The sequence below is a fragment of the Triturus cristatus genome, chromosome 1_1 (assembly GCF_964204655.1).
Source record: "Triturus cristatus chromosome 1_1, aTriCri1.1, whole genome shotgun sequence".
In the NCBI taxonomy this organism is placed as follows: Eukaryota; Metazoa; Chordata; class Amphibia; order Caudata; family Salamandridae; genus Triturus; species Triturus cristatus.
In genome coordinates, this window is record NC_140579.1 from 714405586 (window position 1) to 714430501 (window position 24916).

Genomic DNA, 24916 nt, shown 5'->3' on the forward strand with positions numbered 1-24916 from the left:
AGACATCCACAAGCATCAGACATCAGGCATCAAACATCCACAAGCATCAGACATCAGGCAACACACATCCACAAGCATCAGACATCAGGCATCAGACATCCACAAACATCAGACGTCAAGCATCAGACATCCTCAGACATCAGGCATCAGACATCACGCATCAGACATCATGCATGAGACATCCACAAGCATCAGACATCAGGCATCAAACATCCACAAGCATCAGACATCATGCATCAGACATCAGGCAACACGCATCCACAAGCATCAGACATCAGGCATCAGACATTCACAAACATCAGGCATCAGACATCAGGCATCAGACATCCACAAACATCAGGCATCAGACATCCACAAGCATCAGACATCATGCATCAGACATCATGCATCAGACATCAGGTATCAGACATCATGCATCAGACATCCACAAGCATCAGATATCAGGCATCAGACAGCCACAAGCATCAGACATCAGGAATCAAACATCCACAAGCATCAGACATCCACAAGCATCAGACATCATGCATAAGACATCAGGCAACACACATCCACAAGCATCAGGCATCAGAAATCAAACATCGGGCATCAGACATCAGACTTCCACAAGCATCAAGCATCAGACATCAGGCATCAGACATCCACAAGCATCAGACATCAGGTATCAGACATCAGGCAACACACATCCACAAGCATCAGGCATCAGACATCAGGAGTCAGACATCAGGCATCAGACATCAGGCACCAGACATCCACAAGCATCAGGCATCAGACATTCACAAGCATCAGGCATCAGGCATCAGACATCCACAAGCATCAGACATCATGCATCAGACATCATGTGTCAGACATCATGCATCAGACATCCACAAGAATCTGACAGCCACAAGCATCAGACATCAGGCATCAGACATCCACAAGCATCAGACATCAGGAACCAGACATCAGGTATCACACATCAGGCATAAGACATCAGACATCCACAGTATCAGACATCTACAAGCATCAGACATTAAGACATCAGGCATCAGACATCATGCATCAGACATCAGACATCCACAAACATCAGACATCAAGCTTCAGACATCCACAAGCATCAGACATCATGCATCAGACATCATGCATGAGACATCCACAAGCATCAGACATCAGGCAACACACATCCACAAGCATCAGACATCAGGCATCAAACATCCACAAGCATCAGACATCAGGCAACACACATCCACAAGCATCAGACATTCACAAACATCATACATCAGACATCAGGCATCAGACATTCACAAACATCAGGCATCAGACATCAGGCATCAGACACCCACAAACATCATGCGTCAGACATCCACAAGCATCAGACATCCTGCATCAGACATGCGTCAGACATCAGGTGTCAGACATCATGCATCAGACATCCACAAGCATCAGACATCAGGCATCAGACAGCCACAAGCATCAGACATCCACAAGCATCAGACATCAGGAATCAAACATCCACAAGCATCAGACATCCACAAGCATCAGACATCAGGAATCAAACATCCACAAGCATCAGACATCATGCATCAGACATCAGGCAACACACATTCACAAGCATCAGACATCGGGCATCAGACATCAGGCATCAGACTTCCACAAGCATCAGACATCAGGCATCAGACATCCACAAGCATCAGACATCCACAAGCATCAGACATCAGGTATCAGACATCAGGCAACACACATCCACATGCATCAGGCATCAGACATCCACAGGCATCAGACATTAGGTATCAGACATCCACAAGCATCAGACATCAGGAATCAGACATCAGGCATCAGACATCAGGCACCAGACATCCACAAGCATCAGGCATTAGACATTCACAAGCATCAGACATCAGGCATCAGACATCCACAAGCATCAGACATCATGCATCAGACATCAGGTGTCAGACATCAGGTGTCAGACATCCACAAGCATCAGACATCAGGCACCAGACATCCACAAGCATCAGGCATCAGACATTCACAAGCATCAGACATCAGGCACTAGACATCCACAAGCATCAGGCATCAGACATTCAAAAGCATCAGACATCAGGCACCAGACATCCACAAGCATCAGACATCCACAAGCATCAGACATCATGCATCAGACATCATGCATCAGACATCAGGTGTCAGACATCATGCATCAGACATCCACAAGCATCAGACATCAGGCATCAGACAGCCACAAGCATCAGACATCAGGCATCAGACATCCACAAGCATCAGACATCAGGAATCAGACATGCCTGATGCCTGATGTGTGATACCTGATGTCTGATTCCTGATGTCTGATGTTTGTGGATGTCTAATGCCTGATGTTTGATGCTTGTGGATGTCTGATGCCTGATGTCTGATTCTTGTGGCTGTCTGATGCCTGATGTCTGATGTGTGATACCTGATAAGGCATCAGGCCTCAGACATCAGACATCCGCAAGTATCAGACATCTACAAGCATCAGACATTAAGACATCAGGCATCAGACATCATGCATCAGACATCAGGCAACACACATCCACAAGCATCAGGCATCAGACATCCACAAGCATCAAGCATCGGACATCAGGCATCAGACATCCACAAGCAACAGACATCATACATCAGACATCAGGCAACATACATCCACAAGCATCAGGCATCAGACATCAAACATCAGGCATCAGACATCCACAAGCATCAGGCATCAGACATCCACAAGCGTCTGGCATCAGACATCAGGCATCCACAAGCATCAGACATCCACAAGCATCAGGCATTCGACATCAGGCATCAGACATCAGGCACCAGACATCCACAAGCATCAGACATCCACAAGCATCAGACATCTGGCATCAGACATCCACAGGCATCAGACATCAGGCACCAGACATCCACAAGCATCAGACATCCACAAGCATCAGACATCAGGCATCAGACATCCAAAAACATCAGACATCAAGCATCAGACATCCACAAGCATCAGGCATCAGACATCAGGCATCAGACATCATGCATCAGACATCCACAAGCATCAGACATCAGGCATCATACATCCACAAGCATCAGACATCCACAAGCATCATGCATGAGGCATCAGACATCCACAAGCATCAGACATCATGCATCAGACATCATGCATGAGACATCAGGTGTCAGACATCGTGCATCAGACATCCACAAGCATCAACATCAGGCATCAGACAGCCACAAGCATCAGACATCAGGCATCAGACATCCACAAGCATCAGACATCAGGAATCAGACATCAGGTATCACACATCAGACATCAGGCCTCAGACATCAGACATCCACAAGTATCAGACATCTACAAGCATCAGACATTAAGATATCAGGCATCAGACATCATGCATCAGACATCAGACATCCACAAACATCAGACATCAAGCATCAGACATCCACAAGCATCAGACATCATGCATCAGACATCATGCATGAGACATCAGGCATAAAACATCCACAAGCATCAGACATCATGCATCAGACATCAGGCAACACACATCCACAAGCATCAGGCATCAGACATCCACAAGCATCAAGCATCGGACATCAGGCATCAGACATCCACAAGCAACAGACATCATTCATCAGACATCAGGCAACATACATCCACAAGCATCAGGCATCAGACATCAAACATCAGGCATCAGACATCAAACATCAGGCATCAGACATCCACAAGCATCAGGCATCAGACATCCACAAGCGTCTGGCATCAGACATCAGGCATCCACAAGCATCAGACATCCACAAGCATCAGGCATTCGACATCAGGCATCAGACATCAGGCAGCAGACATCCACAAGCATCAGACATCCACAAGCATCAGAGATCTGGCATCAGACATCCACAGGCATCAGACATCAGGCACCAGACATCCACAAGCATCAGACATCCACAAGCATCAGACATCAGGCATCAGACATCCAAAAACATCAGACATCAAGCATCAGACATCCACAAGCATCAGGCATCAGACATCAGGCATCAGACATCATGCATCAGACATCATGCATGAGACATCCACAAGCATCAGACATCAGGCATCATACATCCACAAGCATCAGACATCCACAAGCATCATGCATGAGGCAGCAGACATCCACAAGCATCAGACATCATGCATCAGACATCATGCATCAGACATCAGGTGTCAGACATCATGCATCAGACATCCACAAGCATCAACATCAGGCATCAGACAGCCACAAGCATCAGACATCAGGCATCAGACATCCACAAGCATGAGACATCAGGAATCAGACATCAGATATCACACATCAGACATCAGGCCTCAGACATCAGACATCCACAAGTATCAGACATCTACAAGCATCAGACATTAAGACATCAGGCATCAGACATCATGCATCAGACATCAGACATCCACAAACATCAGACTTCAAGCATCAGACATCCACAGGCATCAGACATCATGCATGAGACATCCACAAGCATCAGACATCATGCATGAGACATCAGGCATCAAACATCCACAAGCATCAGACATCATGCATCAGACATCAGGCAACACACATCCACAAGCATCAGGCATCAGACATCCACAAGCATCATGCATCAGACATCATGCATCAGACATCAGGTGTCAGACATCCACAAGCATCATATATCAGGTATCAGACAGCCACAAGCATCAGACATCCACAAGCATCAGACATCAGGAATCAAACATCCACAAGCATCAGACATCCACAAGCATCAGGCATCATGCATCAGACATCAGGCAACACACATCCACAAGCATAAGGCATCAGACATCAAACATCAGGCATCAGACATCAGGCATCAGACTTCCACAAGCATCAGACATCAGGTGTCAGACATCATGCATCAGACATCAGGCAACACACATCCACAAGCATCAGACATCAGACATCCACAAGCATCAGACATCAGGAATCAGACATCAGGCATCAGACATCAGGCACCAGACATCCACAAGCATCAGGCATCAGACATTCACAAGCATCAGACATCAGGCATCAGACATCCACAAGCATCAGACATCCACAAGCATCAAACATCATGCATCAGACATCATGCATCAGACATCAGGTGTCAGACATCATGCATCAGACATCCACAAGCATCAGACATCAGGCATCAGACAGCCACAAGCATCAGACATCAGGCATCAGACATCCACAAGCATCAAACATCAGGCATTAGACATCCACACGCATCAGACATCAGGAATCAGACATCAGGTATCAGGCATAAGACATCAGGCATCAGACATCCACAAACATCAGACATCAAGCATCAGACATCCACAAGCATCAGGCATCAGACATCAAGCATCAGACATCATGCATCAGACATCATGCATGAGACATCCACAAGCATCAGACATCAGGCATCAAACATCCACAAGCATCAGACATCATGCATCAGACATCAGGCAACACACATCCACAAGCATCAGACATCAGACATCAGACATTCACAAACATCAGGCATCAGGCATCAGACATCCACAAACATCAGGCATCAGGCATCAGACATCCACAAACATCAGGCATCAGACATCCTGCATCAGACATCATGCGTCAGACATCAGGTGTCAGACATCATGCATTAGACATCCACAAGCATCAGACATCAGGCATCAGACAGCCACAAGCATCAGACATCCACAAGCATCAGTCATCAGGAATCAAACATCCACAAGCATCAGACATCCACAAGCATCAGACATCATGCATCAGACATCAGGCAACACACATCCACAAGCATCAGACATCGGGCATCAGACATCAGGCATCAGACTTCCACAAGCATCAAGCATCAGACATCAGGCATCAGACATCCACAAGCATCAGACATCAGGTATCAGACATCAGGCAACACACATCCACAAGCAGCAGGCATCAGACATCCACAGGCATCAGACATCAGGAATCAGACATCAGACATCAGGCACCAGACATCCACAAGCATCAGACATCAGGAATCAGACATCAGGTATCAGACATCCGGCCTCAGATATCAGACATCCACAAGTATCAGACATCATGCATCAGACATCCACAAGCATCAAACATAAGGCATTAGACATCCACAAGCATCAGACATCAGGAATCAGACATCAGGTATCACACATCAGACATCAGGCCTCAGACATCAGACATCCACAAGTATCAGACATTAAGACATCAGGCATCAGACATCATGCATCAGACATCCACAAACATCAGACATCAAGCATCAGACATCAGACATCCACAAACATCAGACATCAAGCATCAGACATCCACAAGCATCAGGCATCAGATATCATGCATCAGACATCATGCATGAGACATCCACAAGCATCAGACATCAGGCATCAAACATCCACAAGCATCAGACATCATGCATCAGACATCAGGCAACACACATCCACAAGCATCAGGCATCAGACATCCACAAGCATCAGACATCAGGCATCAGACATCCACAAGCATCGGACATCAGGCGTCAGACATCATACATCAGACATCAGGCATCAGACATTCACAAACATCAGGCATCAGACATCAGACACCCACAAACATCATGCATCAGACATCCACAAGCATCAGACATCTTGCATCAGACATGCGTCAGACATCAGGTGTCAGACATCATGCATCAGACATCCACAAGCATCAGACATCAGGCATCAGACAGCCACAAGCATCAGACATCCACAAGCATCAGACATCAGGAATCAAACATCCACAAGCATCAGACATCCACAAGCATCAGACATCCACAAGCATCAGACATCAGGAATCAAACATCCACAAGCATCAGACATCATGCATCAGACATCAGGCAACACACATCCACAAGCATCAGACATCGGGCATCAGACATCAGGCATCAGACTTCCACAAGCATCAGACATCAGGCATCAGACATCCACAAGCATCAGACATCAGGTATCAGACATCAGGCAACACACATCCACAAGCATCAGGCATCAGACATCCACAGGCATCAGACATTAGGTATCAGACATCCACAAGCATCAGACATCAGGAATCAGACATCAGGCATCAGACATCAGGCACCAGACATCCACAAGCATCAGACATCATGCATCAGACATCAGGCAACACACATCCACAAGCATCAGACATCGGGCATCAGACATCAGGCATCAGACTTCCACAAGCATCAGACATCAGGCATCAGACATCCACAAGCATCAGACATCAGGTATCAGACATCAGGCAACACACATCCACAAGCATCAGGCATCAGACATCCACAGGCATCAGACATTAGGTATCAGACATCCACAAGCATCAGACATCAGGAATCAGACATCAGGCATCAGACATCAGGCACCAGACATCCACAAGCATCAGGCATTAGACATTCACAAGCATCAGACATCAGGCATCAGACATCCACAAGCATCAGACATCATGCATCAGACATCAGGTGTCAGACATCAGGTGTCAGACATCCACAAGCATCAGACATCAGGCACCAGACATCCTCAAGCATCAGGCATCAGACATTCACAGGCATCAGGCACCAGACATCCACAAGCATCAGGCATCAGACATTCACAAGCATCAGACATCAGGCACCAGACATCCACAAGCATCAGACATCCACAAGTATCAGACATCATGCATCAGATATCATGCATCAGACATCAGGTGTCAGACATCATGCATCAGACATCCACAAGCATCAGACATCAGGCATCAGACAGCCACAAGCATCAGACATCAGACATCAGGCATCAGACATCCACAAGCATCAGACATCATGAATCAGACATGCCTGATGCCTGATGTGTGATACCTGATGTCTGATTCCTGATGTCTGATGTTTGTGGATGTCTAATGCCTGATGTTTGATGCTTGTAGATGTCTGATGCCTGATGTCTGATGCTTGTGGCTGTCTGATGCCTGATGTCTGATGTGTGATACCTGATAAGACATCAGTCCTCAGACATCAGACATCCGCAAGTATCAGACATCTACAAGCATCAGACATTAAGACATCAGGCATCAGACATCATGCATCAGACATCAGGCAACACACATCCACAAGCATCAGGCATCAGGAATCAGACATCAGGTATCACACATCAGACATCAGGCCTCAGACATCAGACATCCACAAGTATCAGACATTAAGACATCAGGCATCAGACATCATGCATCAGACATCCACAAACATCAGACATCAAGCATCAGACATCAGACATCCACAAACATCAGACATCAAGCATCAGACATCCTCAAGCATCAGGCATCAGATATCATGCATCAGACATCATGCATGAGACATCCACAAGCATCAGACATCAGGCATCAAACATCCACAAGCATCAGACATCATGCATCAGACATCAGGCAACACACATCCACAAGCATCAGGCATCAGACATCCACAAGCATCAGACATCAGGCATCAGACATCCACAAGCATCGGACATCAGGCGTCAGACATCATACATCAGACATCAGGCATCAGACATTCACAAACATCAGGCATCAGACATCAGACACCCACAAACATCATGCATCAGACATCCACAAGCATCAGACATCTTGCATCAGACATGCGTCAGACATCAGGTGTCAGACATCATGCATCAGACATCCACAAGCATCAGACATCAGGCATCAGACAGCCACAAGCATCAGACATCCACAAGCATCAGACATCAGGAATCAAACATCCACAAGCATCAGACATCCACAAGCATCAGACATCCACAAGCATCAGACATCAGGAATCAAACATCCACAAGCATCAGACATCATGCATCAGACATCAGGCAACACACATCCACAAGCATCAGACATCGGGCATCAGACATCAGGCATCAGACTTCCACAAGCATCAGACATCAGGCATCAGACATCCACAAGCATCAGACATCAGGTATCAGACATCAGGCAACACACATCCACAAGCATCAGGCATCAGACATCCACAGGCATCAGACATTAGGTATCAGACATCCACAAGCATCAGACATCAGGAATCAGACATCAGGCATCAGACATCAGGCACCAGACATCCACAAGCATCAGACATCATGCATCAGACATCAGGCAACACACATCCACAAGCATCAGACATCGGGCATCAGACATCAGGCATCAGACTTCCACAAGCATCAGACATCAGGCATCAGACATCCACAAGCATCAGACATCAGGTATCAGACATCAGGCAACACACATCCACAAGCATCAGGCATCAGACATCCACAGGCATCAGACATTAGGTATCAGACATCCACAAGCATCAGACATCAGGAATCAGACATCAGGCATCAGACATCAGGCACCAGACATCCACAAGCATCAGGCATTAGACATTCACAAGCATCAGACATCAGGCATCAGACATCCACAAGCATCAGACATCATGCATCAGACATCAGGTGTCAGACATCAGGTGTCAGACATCCACAAGCATCAGACATCAGGCACCAGACATCCTCAAGCATCAGGCATCAGACATTCACAAGCATCAGGCATCAGGCACCAGACATCCACAAGCATCAGGCATCAGACATTCACAAGCATCAGACATCAGGCACCAGACATCCACAAGCATCAGACATCCACAAGTATCAGACATCATGCATCAGATATCATGCATCAGACATCAGGTGTCAGACATCATGCATCAGACATCCACAAGCATCAGACATCAGGCATCAGACAGCCACAAGCATCAGACATCAGACATCAGGCATCAGACATCCACAAGCATCAGACATCATGAATCAGACATGCCTGATGCCTGATGTGTGATACCTGATGTCTGATTCCTGATGTCTGATGTTTGTGGATGTCTAATGCCTGATGTTTGATGCTTGTAGATGTCTGATGCCTGATGTCTGATGCTTGTGGCTGTCTGATGCCTGATGTCTGATGTGTGATACCTGATAAGACATCAGTCCTCAGACATCAGACATCCGCAAGTATCAGACATCTACAAGCATCAGACATTAAGACATCAGGCATCAGACATCATGCATCAGACATCAGGCAACACACATCCACAAGCATCAGGCATCAGACATCCACAAGCATCAAGCATCGGACATCAGGCATCAGACATCCACAAGCAACAGACATCATTCATCAGACATCAGGCAACATACATCCACAAGCATCAGGCATCAGACATCAAACATCAGGCATCAGACATCAAACATCAGGCATCAGACATCCACAAGCATCAGGCATCAGACATCCACAAGCGTCTGGCATCAGACATCAGGCATCCACAAGCATCAGACATCCACAAGCATCAGGCATTCGACATCAGGCATCAGACATCAGGCAGCAGACATCCACAAGCATCAGACATCCACAAGCATCAGACATCTGGCATCAGACATCCACAGGCATCAGACATCAGGCACCAGACATCCACAAGCATCAGACATCCACAAGCATCAGACATCAGGCATCAGACATCCAAAAACATCAGACATCAAGCATCAGACATCCACAAGCATCAGGCATCAGACATCAGGCATCAGACATCATGCATCAGACATCATGCATGAGACATCCACAAGCATCAGACATCAGGCATCATACATCCACAAGCATCAGACATCCACAAGCATCATGCATGAGGCAGCAGACATCCACAAGCATCAGACATCATGCATCAGACATCATGCATCAGACATCAGGTGTCAGACATCATGCATCAGACATCCACAAGCATCAACATCAGGCATCAGACAGCCACAAGCATCAGACATCAGGCATCAGACATCCACAAGCATGAGACATCAGGCCTCAGACATCAGACATCCACAAGTATCAGACATCTACAAGCATCAGACATTAAGACATCAGGCATCAGACATCATGCATCAGACATCAGACATCCACAAACATCAGACTTCAAGCATCAGACATCCACAGGCATCAGACATCATGCATGAGACATCCACAAGCATCAGACATCATGCATGAGACATCAGGCATCAAACATCCACAAGCATCAGACATCAGGCATCAGACATCAGGCAACACACATCCACAAGCATCAGGCATCAGACATCCACAAGCATCATGCATCAGACATCATGCATCAGACATCAGGTGTCAGACATCCACAAGCATCATATATCAGGTATCAGACAGCCACAAGCATCAGACATCCACAAGCATCAGACATCAGGAATCAAACATCCACAAGCATCAGACATCCACAAGCATCAGACATCATGCATCAGACATCAGGCAACACACATCCACAAGCATAAGGCATCAGACATCAAACATCAGGCATCAGACATCAGGCATCAGACTTCCACAAGCATCAGACATCAGGTGTCAGACATCATGCATCAGACATCAGGCAACACACATCCACAAGCATCAGACATCAGACATCCACAAGCATCAGACATCAGGAATCAGGCATCAGACATCAGGCACCAGACATCCACAAGCATCAGGCATCAGACATTCACAAGCATCAGACATCAGGCATCAGACATCCACAAGCATCAGACATCCACAAGCATCAAACATCATGCATCAGACATCATGCATCAGACATCAGGTGTCAGACATCATGCATCAGACATCCACAAGCATCAGACATCAGGCATCAGACAGCCACAAGCATCAGACATCAGGCATCAGACATCCACAAGCATCAAACATCAGGCATTAGACATCCACACGCATCAGACATCAGGAATCAGACATCAGGTATCAGGCATAAGACATCAGGCATCAGACATCCACAAACATCAGACATCAAGCATCAGACATCCACAAGCATCAGACATCATGCATCAGACATCATGCATGAGACATCAGGCATAAAACATCCACAAGCATCAGACATCATGCATCAGACATCAGGCAACACACATCCACAAGCATCAGGCATCAGACATCCACAAGCATCAAGCATCGGACATCAGGCATCAGACATCCACAAGCAACAGACATCATTCATCAGACATCAGGCAACATACATCCACAAGCATCAGGCATCAGACATCAAACATCAGGCATCAGACATCAAACATCAGGCATCAGACATCCACAAGCATCAGGCATCAGACATCCACAAGCGTCTGGCATCAGACATCAGGCATCCACAAGCATCAGACATCCACAAGCATCAGGCATTCGACATCAGGCATCAGACATCAGGCAGCAGACATCCACAAGCATCAGACATCCACAAGCATCAGAGATCTGGCATCAGACATCCACAGGCATCAGACATCAGGCACCAGACATCCACAAGCATCAGACATCCACAAGCATCAGACATCAGGCATCAGACATCCAAAAACATCAGACATCAAGCATCAGACATCCACAAGCATCAGGCATCAGACATCAGGCATCAGACATCATGCATCAGACATCATGCATGAGACATCCACAAGCATCAGACATCAGGCATCATACATCCACAAGCATCAGACATCCACAAGCATCATGCATGAGGCAGCAGACATCCACAAGCATCAGACATCATGCATCAGACATCATGCATCAGACATCAGGTGTCAGACATCATGCATCAGACATCCACAAGCATCAACATCAGGCATCAGACAGCCACAAGCATCAGACATCAGGCATCAGACATCCACAAGCATGAGACATCAGGAATCAGACATCAGATATCACACATCAGACATCAGGCCTCAGACATCAGACATCCACAAGTATCAGACATCTACAAGCATCAGACATTAAGACATCAGGCATCAGACATCATGCATCAGACATCAGACATCCACAAACATCAGACTTCAAGCATCAGACATCCACAGGCATCAGACATCATGCATGAGACATCCACAAGCATCAGACATCATGCATGAGACATCAGGCATCAAACATCCACAAGCATCAGACATCATGCATCAGACATCAGGCAACACACATCCACAAGCATCAGGCATCAGACATCCACAAGCATCATGCATCAGACATCATGCATCAGACATCAGGTGTCAGACATCCACAAGCATCATATATCAGGTATCAGACAGCCACAAGCATCAGACATCCACAAGCATCAGACATCAGGAATCAAACATCCACAAGCATCAGACATCCACAAGCATCAGGCATCATGCATCAGACATCAGGCAACACACATCCACAAGCATAAGGCATCAGACATCAAACATCAGGCATCAGACATCAGGCATCAGACTTCCACAAGCATCAGACATCAGGTGTCAGACATCATGCATCAGACATCAGGCAACACACATCCACAAGCATCAGACATCAGACATCCACAAGCATCAGACATCAGGAATCAGACATCAGGCATCAGACATCAGGCACCAGACATCCACAAGCATCAGGCATCAGACATTCACAAGCATCAGACATCAGGCATCAGACATCCACAAGCATCAGACATCCACAAGCATCAAACATCATGCATCAGACATCATGCATCAGACATCAGGTGTCAGACATCATGCATCAGACATCCACAAGCATCAGACATCAGGCATCAGACAGCCACAAGCATCAGACATCAGGCATCAGACATCCACAAGCATCAAACATCAGGCATTAGACATCCACACGCATCAGACATCAGGAATCAGACATCAGGTATCAGGCATAAGACATCAGGCATCAGACATCCACAAACATCAGACATCAAGCATCAGACATCCACAAGCATCAGGCATCAGACATCAAGCATCAGACATCATGCATCAGACATCATGCATGAGACATCCACAAGCATCAGACATCAGGCATCAAACATCCACAAGCATCAGACATCATGCATCAGACATCAGGCAACACACATCCACAAGCATCAGACATCAGACATCAGACATTCACAAACATCAGGCATCAGGCATCAGACATCCACAAACATCAGGCATCAGGCATCAGACATCCACAAACATCAGGCATCAGACATCCTGCATCAGACATCATGCGTCAGACATCAGGTGTCAGACATCATGCATTAGACATCCACAAGCATCAGACATCAGGCATCAGACAGCCACAAGCATCAGACATCCACAAGCATCAGTCATCAGGAATCAAACATCCACAAGCATCAGACATCCACAAGCATCAGACATCATGCATCAGACATCAGGCAACACACATCCACAAGCATCAGACATCGGGCATCAGACATCAGGCATCAGACTTCCACAAGCATCAAGCATCAGACATCAGGCATCAGACATCCACAAGCATCAGACATCAGGTATCAGACATCAGGCAACACACATCCACAAGCAGCAGGCATCAGACATCCACAGGCATCAGACATCAGGAATCAGACATCAGACATCAGGCACCAGACATCCACAAGCATCAGACATCAGGAATCAGACATCAGGTATCAGACATCCGGCCTCAGATATCAGACATCCACAAGTATCAGACATCATGCATCAGACATCCACAAGCATCAAACATAAGGCATTAGACATCCACAAGCATCAGACATCAGGAATCAGACATCAGGTATCACACATCAGACATCAGGCCTCAGACATCAGACATCCACAAGTATCAGACATTAAGACATCAGGCATCAGACATCATGCATCAGACATCCACAAACATCAGACATCAAGCATCAGACATCAGACATCCACAAACATCAGACATCAAGCATCAGACATCCACAAGCATCAGGCATCAGATATCATGCATCAGACATCATGCATGAGACATCCACAAGCATCAGACATCAGGCATCAAACATCCACAAGCATCAGACATCATGCATCAGACATCAGGCAACACACATCCACAAGCATCAGGCATCAGACATCCACAAGCATCAGACATCAGGCATCAGACATCCACAAGCATCGGACATCAGGCGTCAGACATCATACATCAGACATCAGGCATCAGACATTCACAAACATCAGGCATCAGACATCAGACACCCACAAACATCATGCATCAGACATCCACAAGCATCAGACATCTTGCATCAGACATGCGTCAGACATCAGGTGTCAGACATCATGCATCAGACATCCACAAGCATCAGACATCAGGCATCAGACAGCCACAAGCATCAGACATCCACAAGCATCAGACATCAGGAATCAAACATCCACAAGCATCAGACATCCACAAGCATCAGACATCCACAAGCATCAGACATCAGGAATCAAACATCCACAAGCATCAGACATCATGCATCAGACATCAGGCAACACACATCCACAAGCATCAGACATCGGGCATCAGACATCAGGCATCAGACTTCCACAAGCATCAGACATCAGGCATCAGACATCCACAAGCATCAGACATCAGGTATCAGACATCAGGCAACACACATCCACAAGCATCAGGCATCAGACATCCACAGGCATCAGACATTAGGTATCAGACATCCACAAGCATCAGACATCAGGAATCAGACATCAGGCATCAGACATCAGGCACCAGACATCCACAAGCATCAGACATCATGCATCAGACATCAGGCAACACACATCCACAAGCATCAGACATCGGGCATCAGACATCAGGCATCAGACTTCCACAAGCATCAGACATCAGGCATCAGACATCCACAAGCATCAGACATCAGGTATCAGACATCAGGCAACACACATCCACAAGCATCAGGCATCAGACATCCACAGGCATCAGACATTAGGTATCAGACATCCACAAGCATCAGACATCAGGAATCAGACATCAGGCATCAGACATCAGGCACCAGACATCCACAAGCATCAGGCATTAGACATTCACAAGCATCAGACATCAGGCATCAGACATCCACAAGCATCAGACATCATGCATCAGACATCAGGTGTCAGACATCAGGTGTCAGACATCCACAAGCATCAGACATCAGGCACCAGACATCCTCAAGCATCAGGCATCAGACATTCACAGGCATCAGGCACCAGACATCCACAAGCATCAGGCATCAGACATTCACAAGCATCAGACATCAGGCACCAGACATCCACAAGCATCAGACATCCACAAGTATCAGACATCATGCATCAGATATCATGCATCAGACATCAGGTGTCAGACATCATGCATCAGACATCCACAAGCATCAGACATCAGGCATCAGACAGCCACAAGCATCAGACATCAGACATCAGGCATCAGACATCCACAAGCATCAGACATCATGAATCAGACATGCCTGATGCCTGATGTGTGATACCTGATGTCTGATTCCTGATGTCTGATGTTTGTGGATGTCTAATGCCTGATGTTTGATGCTTGTAGATGTCTGATGCCTGATGTCTGATGCTTGTGGCTGTCTGATGCCTGATGTCTGATGTGTGATACCTGATAAGACATCAGTCCTCAGACATCAGACATCCGCAAGTATCAGACATCTACAAGCATCAGACATTAAGACATCAGGCATCAGACATCATGCATCAGACATCAGGCAACACACATCCACAAGCATCAGGCATCAGGAATCAGACATCAGGTATCACACATCAGACATCAGGCCTCAGACATCAGACATCCACAAGTATCAGACATTAAGACATCAGGCATCAGACATCATGCATCAGACATCCACAAACATCAGACATCAAGCATCAGACATCAGACATCCACAAACATCAGACATCAAGCATCAGACATCCACAAGCATCAGGCATCAGATATCATGCATCAGACATCATGCATGAGACATCCACAAGCATCAGACATCAGGCATCAAACATCCACAAGCATCAGACATCATGCATCAGACATCAGGCAACACACATCCACAAGCATCAGGCATCAGACATCCACAAGCATCAGACATCAGGCATCAGACATCCACAAGCATCGGACATCAGGCGTCAGACATCATACATCAGACATCAGGCATCAGACATTCACAAACATCAGGCATCAGACATCAGACACCCACAAACATCATGCATCAGACATCCACAAGCATCAGACATCTTGCATCAGACATGCGTCAGACATCAGGTGTCAGACATCATGCATCAGACATCCACAAGCATCAGACATCAGGCATCAGACAGCCACAAGCATCAGACATCCACAAGCATCAGACATCAGGAATCAAACATCCACAAGCATCAGACATCCACAAGCATCAGACATCCACAAGCATCAGACATCAGGAATCAAACATCCACAAGCATCAGACATCATGCATCAGACATCAGGCAACACACATCCACAAGCATCAGACATCGGGCATCAGACATCAGGCATCAGACTTCCACAAGCATCAGACATCAGGCATCAGACATCCACAAGCATCAGACATCAGGTATCAGACATCAGGCAACACACATCCACAAGCATCAGGCATCAGACATCCACAGGCATCAGACATTAGGTATCAGACATCCACAAGCATCAGACATCAGGAATCAGACATCAGGCATCAGACATCAGGCACCAGACATCCACAAGCATCAGACATCATGCATCAGACATCAGGCAACACACATCCACAAGCATCAGACATCGGGCATCAGACATCAGGCATCAGACTTCCACAAGCATCAGACATCAGGCATCAGACATCCACAAGCATCAGACATCAGGTATCAGACATCAGGCAACACACATCCACAAGCATCAGGCATCAGACATCCACAGGCATCAGACATTAGGTATCAGACATCCACAAGCATCAGACATCAGGAATCAGACATCAGGCATCAGACATCAGGCACCAGACATCCACAAGCATCAGGCATTAGACATTCACAAGCATCAGACATCAGGCATCAGACATCCACAAGCATCAGACATCATGCATCAGACATCAGGTGTCAGACATCAGGTGTCAGACATCCACAAGCATCAGACATCAGGCACCAGACATCCTCAAGCATCAGGCATCAGACATTCACAAGCATCAGGCATCAGGCACCAGACATCCACAAGCATCAGGCATCAGACATTCACAAGCATCAGACATCAGGCACCAGACATCCACAAGCATCAGACATCCACAAGTATCAGACATCATGCATCAGATATCATGCATCAGACATCAGGTGTCAGACATCATGCATCAGACATCCACAAGCATCAGACATCAGGCATCAGACAGCCACAAGCATCAGACATCAGACATCAGGCATCAGACATCCACAAGCATCAGACATCATGAATCAGACATGCCTGATGCCTGATGTGTGATACCTGATGTCTGATTCCTGATGTCTGATGTTTGTGGATGTCTAATGCCTGATGTTTGATGCTTGTAGATGTCTGATGCCTGATGTCTGATGCTTGTGGCTGTCTGATGCCTGATGTCTGATGTGTGATACCTGATAAGACATCAGTCCTCAGACATCAGACATCCGCAAGTATCAGACATCTACAAGCATCAGACATTAAGACATCAGGCATCAGACATCATGCATCAGACATCAGGCAACACACATCCACAAGCATCAGGCATCAGACATCCACAAGCATCAAGCATCGGACATCAGGCATCAGACATCCACAAGCAACAGACATCATTCATCAGACATCAGGCAACATACATCCACAAGCATCAGGCATCAGACATCAAACATCAGGCATCAGACATCAAACATCAGGCATCAGACATCCACAAGCATCAGGCATCAGACATCCACAAGCGTCTGGCATCAGACATCAGGCATCCACAAGCATCAGACATCCACAAGCATCAGGCATTCGACATCAGGCATCAGACATCAGGCAGCAGACATCCACAAGCATCAGACATCCACAAGCATCAGACATCTGGCATCAGACATCCACAGGCATCAGACATCAGGCACCAGACATCCACAAGCATCAGACATCCACAAGCATCAGACATCAGGCATCAGACATCCAAAAACATCAGACATCAAGCATCAGACATCCACAAGCATCAGGCATCAGACATCAGGCATCAGACATCATGCATCAGACATCATGCATGAGACATCCACAAGCATCAGACATCAGGCATCATACATCCACAAGCATCAGACATCCACAAGCATCATGCATGAGGCAGCAGACATCCACAAGCATCAGACATCATGCATCAGACATCATGCATCAGACATCAGGTGTCAGACATCATGCATCAGACATCCACAAGCATCAACATCAGGCATCAGACAGCCACAAGCATCAGACATCAGGCATCAGACATCCACAAGCATGAGACATCAGGAATCAGACATCAGATATCACACATCAGACATCAGGCCTCAGACATCAGACATCCACAAGTATCAGACATCTACAAGCATCAGACATTAAGACATCAGGCATCAGACATCATGCATCAGACATCAGACATCCACAAACATCAGACTTCAAGCATCAGACATCCACAGGCATCAGACATCATGCATGAGACATCCACAAGCATCAGACATCATGCATGAGACATCAGGCATCAAACATCCACAAGCATCAGACATCAGGCATCAGACATCAGGCAACACACATCCACAAGCATCAGGCATCAGACATCCACAAGCATCATGCATCAGACATCATGCATCAGACATCAGGTGTCAGACATCCACAAGCATCATATATCAGGTATCAGACAGCCACAAGCATCAGACATCCACAAGCATCAGACATCAGGAATCAAACATCCACAAGCATCAGACATCCACAAGCATCAGACATCATGCATCAGACATCAGGCAACACACATCCACAAGCATAAGGCATCAGACATCAAACATCAGGCATCAGACATCAGGCATCAGACTTCCACAAGCATCAGACATCAGGTGTCAGACATCATGCATCAGACATCAGGCAACACACATCCACAAGCATCAGACATCAGACATCCACAAGCATCAGACATCAGGAATCAGGCATCAGACATCAGGCACCAGACATCCACAAGCATCAGGCATCAGACATTCACAAGCATCAGACATCAGGCATCAGACATCCACAAGCATCAGACATCCACAAGCATCAAACATCATGCATCAGACATCATGCATCAGACATCAGGTGTCAGACATCATGCATCAGACATCCACAAGCATCAGACATCAGGCATCAGACAGCCACAAGCATCAGACATCAGGCATCAGACATCCACAAGCATCAAACATCAGGCATTAGACATCCACACGCATCAGACATCAGGAATCAGACATCAGGTATCAGGCATAAGACATCAGGCATCAGACATCCACAAACATCAGACATCAAGCATCAGACATCCACAAGCATCAGGCATCAGACATCAAGCATCAGACATCATGCATCAGACATCATGCATGAGACATCCACAAGCATCAGACATCAGCCATCAAACATCCACAAGCATCAGACATCATGCATCAGACATCAGGCAACACACATCCACAAGCATCAGACATCAGACATCAGACATTCACAAACATCAGGCATCAGGCATCAGACATCCACAAACATCAGGCATCAGGCATCAGACATCCACAAACATCAGGCATCAGACATCCTGCATCAGACATCATGCGTCAGACATCAGGTGTCAGACATCATGCATTAGACATCCACAAGCATCAGACATCAGGCATCAGACAGCCACAAGCATCAGACATCCACAAGCATCAGACATCAGGAATCAAACATCCACAAGCATCAGACATCCACAAGCATCAGACATCATGCATCAGACATCAGGCAACACACATCCACAAGCATCAGACATCGGGCATCAGACATCAGGCATCAGACTTCCACAAGCATCAAGCATCAGACATCAGGCATCAGACATCCACAAGCATCAGACATCAGGTATCAGACATCAGGCAACACACATCCACAAGCAGCAGGCATCAGACATCCACAGGCATCAGACATCAGGAATCAGACATCAGACATCAGGCACCAGACATCCACAAGCATCAGACATCAGGAATCAGACATCAGGTATCAGACATCCGGCCTCAGATATCAGACATCCACAAGTATCAGACATCATGCATCAGACATCCACAAGCATCAAACATAAGGCATTAGACATCCACAAGCATCAGACATCAGGAATCAGACATCAGGTATCACACATCAGACATCAGGCCTCAGACATCAGACATCCACAAGTATCAGACATTAAGACATCAGGCATCAGACATCATGCATCAGACATCAGACATCCACAAACATCAGACATCAAGCATCAGACATCAGACATCCACAAACATCAAACATCAAGCATCAGACATCCACAAGCATCAGGCATCAGATATCATGCATCAGACATCATGCATGAGACATCCACAAGCATCAGACATCAGGCATCAAACATCCACAAGCATCAGACATCATGCATCAGACATCAGGCAACACACATCCACAAGCATCAGGCATCAGACATCCACAAGCATCAGACATCAGGCATCAGACATCCACAAGCATCGGACATCAGGCGTCAGACATCATACATCAGACATCAGGCATCAGACATTCACAAACATCAGGCATCAGACATCAGACACCCACAAACATCATGCATCAGACATCCACAAGCATCAGACATCTTGCATCAGACATGCGTCAGACATCAGGTGTCAGACATCATGCATCAGACATCCACAAGCATCAGACATCAGGCATCAGACAGCCACAAGCATCAGACATCCACAAGCATCAGACATCAGGAATCAAACATCCACAAGCATCAGACATCCACAAGCATCAGACATCCACAAGCATCAGACATCAGGAATCAAACATCCACAAGCATCAGACATCATGCATCAGACATCAGGCAACACACATCCACAAGCATCAGACATCGGGCATCAGACATCAGGCATCAGACTTCCACAAGCATCAGACATCAGGCATCAGACATCCACAAGCATCAGACATCAGGTATCAGACATCAGGCAACACACATCCACAAGCATCAGGCATCAGACATCCACAGGCATCAGACATTAGGTATCAGACATCCACAAGCATCAGACATCAGGAATCAGACATCAGGCATCAGACATCAGGCACCAGACATCCACAAGCATCAGGCATTAGACATTCACAAGCATCAGACATCAGGCATCAGACATCCACAAGCATCAGACATCATGCATCAGACATCAGGTGTCAGACATCAGGTGTCAGACATCCACAAGCATCAGACATCAGGCACCAGACATCCTCAAGCATCAGGCATCAGACATTCACAAGCATCAGGCATCAGGCACCAGACATCCACACGCATCAGGCATCAGACATTCACAAGCATCAGACATCAGGCACCAGACATCCACAAGCATCAGACATCCACAAGTATCAGACATCATGCATCAGATATCATGCATCAGACATCAGGTGTCAGACATCATGCATCAGACATCCACAAGCATCAGACATCAGGCATCAGACAGCCACAAGCATCAGACATCAGGCATCAGACATCCACAAGCATCAGACATCAGGAATCAGACATGCCTGATGCCTGATGTGTGATACCTGATGTCTGATTCCTGATGTCTGATGTTTGTGGATGTCTAATGCCTGATGTTTGATGCTTGTGGATGTCTGATGCCTGATGTCTGATGCTTGTGGCTGTCTGATGCCTGATGTCTGATGTGTGATACCTGATAAGACATCAGTCCTCAGACATCAGACATCCGCAAGTATCAGACATCTACAAGCATCAGACATTAAGACATCAGGCATCAGACATCATGCATCAGACATCAGGCAACACACATCCACAAGCATCAGGCATCAGACATCCACAAGCATCAAGCATCGGACATCAGGCATCAGACATCCACAAGCAACAGACATCATTCATCAGACATCAGGCAACATACATCCACAAGCATCAGGCATCAGACATCAAACATCAGGCATCAGACATCAAACATCAGGCATCAGACATCCACAAGCATCAGGCATCAGACATCCACAAGCGTCTGGCATCAGACATCAGGCATCCACAAGCATCAGACATCCACAAGCATCAGGCATTCGACATCAGGCATCAGACATCAGGCAGCAGACATCCACAAGCATCAGACATCCACAAGCATCAGACATCTGGCATCAGACATCCACAGGCATCAGACATCAGGCACCAGACATCCACAAGCATCAGACATCCACAAGCATCAGACATCAGGCATCAGACATCCAAAAACATCAGACATCAAGCATCAGACATCCACAAGCATCAGGCATCAGACATCAGGCATCAGACATCATGCATCAGACATCATGCATGAGACATCCACAAGCATCAGACATCAGGCATCATACATCCACAAGAATCAGACATCCACAAGCATCATGCATGAGGCAGCAGACATCCACAAGCATCAGACATCATGCATCAGACATCATGCATCAGACATCAGGTGTCAGACATCATGCATCAGACATCCACAAGCATCAACATCAGGCATCAGACAGCCACAAGCATCAGACATCAGGCATCAGACATCCACAAGCATGAGACATCAGGAATCAGACATCAGATATCACACATCAGACATCAGGCCTCAGACATCAGACATCCACAAGTATCAGACATCTACAAGCATCAGACATTAAGACATCAGGCATCAGACATCATGCATCAGACATCAGACATCCACAAACATCAGACTTCAAGCATCAGACATCCACAGGCATCAGACATCATGCATGAGACATCCACAAGCATCAGACATCATGCATGAGACATCAGGCATCAAACATCCACAAGCATCAGACATCATGCATCAGACATCAGGCAACACACATCCACAAGCATCAGGCATCAGACATCCACAAGCATCATGCATCAGACATCATGCATCAGACATCAGGTGTCAGACATCCACAAGCATCATATATCAGGTATCAGACAGCCACAAGCATCAGACATCCACAAGCATCAGACATCAGGAATCAAACATCCACAAGCATCAGACATCCACAAGCATCAGACATCATGCATCAGACATCAGGCAACACACATCCACAAGCATAAGGCATCAGACATCAAACATCAGGCATCAGGCATCAGACTTCCACAAGCATCAGACATCAGGTGTCAGACATCATGCATCAGACATCAGGCAACACACATCCACAAGCATCAGACATCAGACATCCACAAGCATCAGACATCAGGAATCAGGCATCAGACATCAGTCACCAGACATCCACAAGCATCAGGTATCAGACATTCACAAGCATCAGACATCAGGCATCAGACATCCACAAGCATCAGACATCCACAAGCATCAAACATCATGCATCAGACATCATGCATCAGACATCAGGTGTCAGACATCATGCATCAGACATCCACAAGCATCAGACATCAGGCATCAGACAGCCACAAGCATCAGACATCAGGCATCAGACATCCACAAGCATCAAACATCAGGCATTAGACATCCACACGCATCAGACATCAGGAATCAGACATCAGGTATCAGGCATAAGACATCAGGCATCAGACATCCACAAACATCAGACATCAAGCATCAGACATCCACAAGCATCAGGCATCAGACATCAAGCATCAGACATCATGCATCAGACATCATGCATGAGACATCCACAAGCATCAGACATCAGGCATCAAACATCCACAAGCATCAGACATCATGCATCAGACATCAGGCAACACACATCCACAAGCATCAGACATCAGACATCAGACATTCACAAACATCAGGCATCAGGCATCAGACATCCACAAACATCAGGCATCAGGCATCAGACATCCACAAACATCAGGCATCAGACATCCTGCATCAGACATCATGCGTCAGACATCAGGTGTCAGACATCATGCATTAGACATCCACACGCATCAGACATCAGGCATCAGACAGCCACAAGCATCAGACATCCACAAGCATCAGACATCAGGAATAAAACATCCACAAGCATCAGACATCCACAAGCATCAGACATCATGCATCAGACAT